The sequence below is a fragment of the Stegostoma tigrinum genome, chromosome 30 (genome assembly GCF_030684315.1).
Source record: "Stegostoma tigrinum isolate sSteTig4 chromosome 30, sSteTig4.hap1, whole genome shotgun sequence".
Taxonomy (NCBI): Eukaryota; Metazoa; Chordata; class Chondrichthyes; order Orectolobiformes; family Stegostomatidae; genus Stegostoma; species Stegostoma tigrinum.
In genome coordinates this window covers 15322195-15329072 of record NC_081383.1, presented here as the reverse complement: position 1 = coordinate 15329072, position 6878 = coordinate 15322195, and the positions used below count along the sequence as shown (strand labels likewise).

The 6878-nt window shown below is 38.7% G+C and overlaps 1 pseudogene; it reads right to left on the bottom strand.

Annotated features, from left to right (window-relative positions):
• Positions 1–6087: 6087 nt before the first annotated feature.
• Positions 6088–6478, bottom strand: LOC125465991 (prefoldin subunit 4-like; annotated as a pseudogene).
• Positions 6479–6878: the final 400 nt, after the last annotated feature.

The window sequence follows — 6878 nt, the reverse complement described above, 5'->3', positions numbered from 1 at the left end:
ACTGCAATGTCAAGGAAATTCATTTCCTTGTATGTTATGGCTTTATATTTAATGGAGTGCTGTTGATTACTGAGGATTTTGATGAATTCTTTTAATTCTGCTTCACTGTGAGTCCAAAATCCTCCATGTGTTAAGACAAACGCAAAAGGTAATACCACTGAGTATGTCATCTAATAAAGGAGTTAATGCAAATTAAAAAGAATTCTCCAAAATCAAAATATCCAACATCAAAAGGTATCCTTAGAGAAGCTCTCAAGAGAAATCGCCTGGAAGAACAATACTTTGACTGCCAGCATGGCTGAAATTTGGAGTTGACCTTTTTTATTTAATGAGGAGCACCTTTCTGCTTGCTTGATCTTCAATCATCATGGCCTTGCACTCTGATGTTACTTTCTCGAACTCCTCTACAACTTTCAAAAAGTTTCCTCAAAATATCCCTTATCATGTATTCAACCTAACCCATTTGTGAAGCACACTGACAGCTTACATTGCATTATAGGCAACATATTGTGGTGTGGTACAGTGCACAGGAGCAAGTGTGTAGATGTAGGTGCAAGGCAGCGAACAGAACCTGCAAAGTGATGGTACTCATGAGGAACGAGGCAAACATGGCCTTCTGAAAATGCTACATGTCTGGACAGACAGGCCGGTGTTTGTTTGAGGAGCATATGGCATTTGATCTATGTTTTATAACATAAGCACAGATTGTAAAAAGTTGATCTTAAAGGGTATTTTTTTCACTGAAGACTAATCTTGTTTCCAAGTTAAATTTTGCAATATAAATATTGTTATGTTTGCTATCTTAATGTTGTGAAGATTTCATCGTCTGCTATGACGCCAGTTTTACACTCTGGATTTCTTCGAATCTTAATTAATAATTCTCCAGTTGTTATGAGGAACATTGCCAGCATTATTTGACTTCTGTCAGAATTTGCACTATCAAAATTGTTATATAGAATCATTGATGCAATGTAGTCCAATTGTACTATATCGAATAGTTTGCAATTAATATGAGAATCAGTATCAATGCACAAGGCCCTCATTTAATATTGTTAAATGCCTTCTTCAGAAATCAAGGTTATATATAATAAGTCTGTCTGAGAAATTTAACCCTTGCCATGCCTACACCCTGTACTGCCCAAGAACCAAGACCTTGACCTAGAGCATAACACTCAAGAACTTTGAACCTATACAGGACAAAGCAGGCCCTTTGACTGGAACCCTATCCACCACCTTCAAAATTCACTCACTCCATCACAGGCATGCAGTTGCTCAGTGTATGGCATGTACAAGATACATTGCAGCAACTCAGTCACAGATTATTCTGAGTAACAACGTTTATTCCTAAGACGACAATAACGAGAGATGCATAGGAACACCACAGTCTGAAGGTTTCCCCTCCAAGGCACCCACCTCCTGTACTTGGATCTGTATTGCAGTTCCTTTATTATTCCTAAGTCACAATCCTTCAACTCCCTTCCTAACAGTACTGTTACCCACACACTGCAGTGATTCTAGGAGGTAGCTCACCATTACCTTCTCTAGGGTAATTAGGGATAGGCAATAAATATCAGCCTAGCCTGACTAGCCCAAGGCACATCTGATGAACATTCTTAAAAATCTTTCACTGGTTCATCATAGATGTTACACAGCAATATCCAGCCTTACAATGACATTAATACAACAACAGTAAGAATGCAAGGTAAATTTTAGGTTCAAATTGGAGAGTGATTCTGATGCAAAACAACATTTTGCAGGATGTCATTGTTGAGGATTCCTGTAAAGTGACATTTAGATTCAAAGGAGAAATTATGTAAACAAGTATCCAAGAAGGGAAATTTGAAGGGCTTTAAATATATAGTTCAAACACAAGGTAATCCTACACGTAGTGATGGGGAATGGATTGTAAGGCACAGATAAAATTAAAGGTGTAATCTGACACTAAGATACAGTGTTCTCTTATCCTTGAAATATACTTTTGTCTGAAGTACATCCCACGAAAACCTACTGTGTCATTGTAAGTTTAATTCCATGTTTGTCGATTTATATTGTTATGGACCAGTCCAAATCCCCTTCAAATCTCTCAAGGAGATAGCCTAGCTGTAACTTTTAACATGTTTAAAGTGTAAGGTGTTATGTTCCAAATGTGATTCCATTGGTTACACTACTTGCCTTTAAGCAAGACGTATTTCATTCTTAACTCACTGTTAGAATACAAACAAAAAAAATTGTATAACTTTAAATCTATTAGAAAACATGACAGAATAATAGATTATTTAATGACTAAACATAAATTGTTCCAATATAGTAACATCCCATACACACCTTTGGCAAAGGCAAAGTCAGTAAAACATATTGTCTCACCAGCGATTCTAAGGGAGAACTCAATTTTTAGCTGTAGCAGAGAAAGAGATGCAGCACCTTCTACTACTAGCTTCAAAAAAACAGTAACTACTAAAAGCTAAACTTCAACCCCAGTTCTGTGGGAGCCTGACTCCACTCATTCATGCTGCCTTAATTCATAAAATCATAGAATCCTTACAGTGTGGAAACAGACTCTTCAGCCCAAATAGTCCACACCTGACCCTCAGAGCATCCCACCAGACCCAGAGCCCTATAACCCACCTGATCTAGATGCCCCTGAACACTATGGGTAATTTAGCATGGCCAATCCACCCAGCCTGCACATCTTTGGGCCTGCAGAAGGAAACCAGAACACCCAGAGGAAACTCACACAGACACAGGGAGAATGTGCAAACTCAACACAGTCGCCTGAGGGTGGAATTGAACCTGAGTTCCTGGCCCTGAGCAGCAGCATTGCTAACAACTGAGCCACAAAACTGCCCCAATTGTTCAAACTTTAAAAAACCCCAAGGTCTTACAAGTTGTTTACTGTATTGTCTTGGAAGAGACAACTCTGTTCCTGTGTCTCAACCTTGCTTTGTAAAAATACAGGACTTAATTCATCTCTTAAAGCTGTAGTATCATCATAATATGCAACCTTCAGGACAGAACCCTGCAGTCTTCTGGGCTCAACATCAAGTTCAATCATTTCAAAGCCTGAGCGCCTTCTCCAATGTTCTTACCCCCACCGCCACCAATCAGGCCTTATTGGCACATGGACTGCTACCACAACCTACTTGTTATGAGCCACTAATGGACCCCATTAGCAGCTATTGACTCTCCCAGGGTGTATGACACAGGCCTGATGGATCAGCCGATCTTTTTCTGCCTGTCAATTTTGAATCTTCATACCTAAGGTCAGAAATCACACAATACCAGGTTATAGTCCAACAAATCCAAAGATTCCAGACAATTGACTCTGAGGCACTGTTATTCAGATCCTTTGTATCATCTCATGTTTAAAGGTCCGAGGAAGAGGGTAGGAGGTCACCCTGCATCCTGGCCAATATCTATTGTCATACTCACCAATATCATTATCTTAATCAATTTGATGCCTCTTTGACAATGTTATATAGAAATTGGCTGCCACATTTTCTGCGCAATAATGGTGATTGCATATTTTAAAAAGTCAGCGTTTGGGAAATGTTTTAGGATATCCTGAAGCTGTGAAAGACACTGCATAAATGCAAAACCTTTTTCTTTCTGGCTCATATTAATTTGAAAACACAAGCTTTTGGAGTGTAGCCCATTCATCTGCTGAAGGACCTCCACATCATTGCTTCATACTTAAGGGAGTGATCCAATATGTTGAATGCTGGTTACTCACAATGCTACAGAATGAAGTGTATATGTTAACACAATAAAGCAATGTCATTCTTTCTCCACCTTTCCCTCTCAGATCTCCAAGATTTCCAAGAAAGAGTTCTTGTAATCTTAGGATCATTGAAGCATGTAGAGCTGGAAAACTATATTTTTGTTTTCTTCAATACTGCTATGTTAATCCTATCTCCTATTCTATGTTAAAGTAGGTTTGCAAACAACCTGACCAAAGCCTTGACAGGATGGGTACAAGATCCAAAGATCCCAGACAATTTATTCTGTGGCATTGTTATTCAGATCCTTTCCGTCCTCTCATGTTTAAAGGTCCCAGGAAGAGGATAGGAAGTCACCCTGCATCTTGACCAATATCTATTGTCATACTGACCAAAGTCATTATCTTACTCACTTTGATGCATCTTTGACAATATTATATACAAATTGGCTGCCATATTTTCTGTGCAATATTGGTGTTAACACATAAAAGAAGTACTTCAGTGTTTGGAAAATGTTTGAGAATATCCTGAGGCTGTGAAAGACACTGCACAAATACAAGCTCTTTTTCTTTCTGGCTCATATTTCTGAATGATTACTGATTGCTTGGTGAATGAAATACAGTATAAAAGTCAGAAAGTCCTGCTACTTTGGTAAGGCTACACCACTGTTCACAGCTTTGGTCTCCTCACTAAGAGAAGGATATACTTCCATTGCAAGTAGTTCAAAGATGGTTCCTTAGGCTGATTCCTGGCATGAAAGAGTTGTCTTATGAGGAAACATTGAGCAGTTTGGTCCTATAATCATTGGAATTTGAAGGAATGAGGTCTTACTGAAGCATAAAATTCGTAGGGTGCTTGGCAACAGACATCAAAAGGATAGGAATTATATGGAAATAAGAAACATCATTTAAAAACAAAATGTCTCCCAGCTATTACAAAGGACAAATGTCTTCTCTCATTTTTCACTGGAATTTTTTTTCTGCAGAAAACAGTAGACAATCACTTAATACATTTGAGGCTGAGTTAGACAGGTTTTTGATCTACAATTATGGCTGTCAAAGGCTATCAGGAACAGGCAGAAAACTGGAGCTAATTTCAGAACAAGATTAGCAATGATCTTAGTAAATTCCAAAGCAGGCTCAATAGGCCAAAAACCCTACTCCGGCTCTCGTTTCTTATGAACTTAAATGTCAACTGTTTTCTCTTTATCAATGCTGCCAGTCTCATTGAGTTTCTAGTTACTGTTTTTATTTGTTTCTTATGAACTTATGTCTCATTAACCAACACAGGACAGTGTTTTTTTTTAAATCATTACCCTTTGGTCTTTCTGCTTGTTTAGTCTGGAGCTCCTAGGTGAAATATTATAGGAGTCTGAGTAATGTGGGCTGCAGCACCTCTTGTGGTATTTGGCATCTCGACACACTGCTAATGTGTCTTTGTGTTCGGTCTCTGGGGGTTGTTGACTTTCTTGAGCATCAGCTTTCATTCCCTCTCTGAGGGAATGTCACATCTCACATCTTGCCTGCTTGCATCATTTATTCCTGCACTGCCCAGTGTTGCAAGTAGATCCAATCGATCCCTTCGTTCGCCATGATGCTGACCTTCCAGCAATTTCTATGACAGCCATCATTTTGCGCAGCTTCAATTTAAGTGTCGTTCAGACTTCAAGAAGTGTAGTCTGCCTGAATTGTGGGCTTGGCAACAATGCTGCCATGCTCTCCTGCGTTATGTGAAGTTCCACATCAGTGTTATGGTTGACAGACCAGCACTGAAAGTGCTTGATAGATGGTTTCTATAAAATGCATTTCATACAATTGCATTTTAGAACATTGAACATAGAACAGTACAGCACAGTAAAGGCCCTTCGGCCCACGATGTTGTGCTGACCTATTATCCTACTTTACGATCAAACTGCATACCCTACATTTTACTATCATCCATAACTATCATTTTGGATTTCAGGTTTCAGAAAACTCAATGACAGAAAACGTCCCTACTAATGACATGTTACAATTAGCAAGGACCCGAAACTCATAGTGGATTCCAAGTGTAACAGTTTGCTCACGACATACTGGTAGAAAAGAGCAATGTAACAAAGTAATTCTGACTCACATTTGCGTTCAATGTAACACCAGTTCTATGTTCCCAGTGACTAGCTGGTTTGACAATTTTTCATTGAGCAAGTAACATAAGTGAAATGTTTTCATCAAATAAGACAAAGATCTTAAAAATTCAGTTCAGTGATCATGAACAAAATTATGACTTTTTTTAAACTGAAACTACTGTTCCCTAATGAAATTTGCAATTGTTGTCCAATTTAGGAAATTAAACCATTTAATTGGGTGAAGTCTGACTGGTGATAATAAATAACTCAGTTTTCATTGGCATCACTGTTAATGTTGTTTCCAAATCTTGCACAGAGCTAGAGTTTAAGACCAGATAATATCTGTTGGATTGTCTCCACACGAGTCTGGGAGGCCTGGGTCTCATTTGGAAACTTTGCTTTGCAGCTTCTTGCACCTTCTGTGTCTCATCCTGGAAGTGACTAATAAAGACCTCTCCACTGTGAAGGCACCAGCATTGTATCTTCATCAAGCACATTATATTATCAGAGGCATCTTCTAGGTTCTGTAACTGTCTCTTTCTCAGTTCTTTTTCTTCTTTAAGAAGAATTAGCTGGTTATTATTTCTTGAGTTTTCGGTTGATATTCAAAAGAAACATTAACATCTCTTGCTGTCACTTTCAACATGGTGTTAGCCATTTTCCAGACTCTTCGACCCAGGTTCTTGGATCCAGAATTCAGGAATATCATTATCATAATCATGACAACAGGCGTAATATGTACATTTGTTTTCGTAACTGGATATTTAGGTAAATATTTAATCATTTTCTCCGGCTCTTTGTAGTAAACGAAACACATTCTGTCAATCCTCTGCCTCAGGCTGCTCATGCTGTGCTTGCACAAACTGCTTGTTACCATCTGTTACCTAACAAATGTAATTAACTTACATCACTATGATTATAGATAATGGGAACTGCAGATGCTGGAGATTCCAAGATAATAAAATGTGAGGCTGGACGAACACAGCAGGCCAAGCAGCATCTCAGGAGCACAAAAGCTGACGTTTCGGGCCTAGACCCTTCATCAGAGACATCTGATG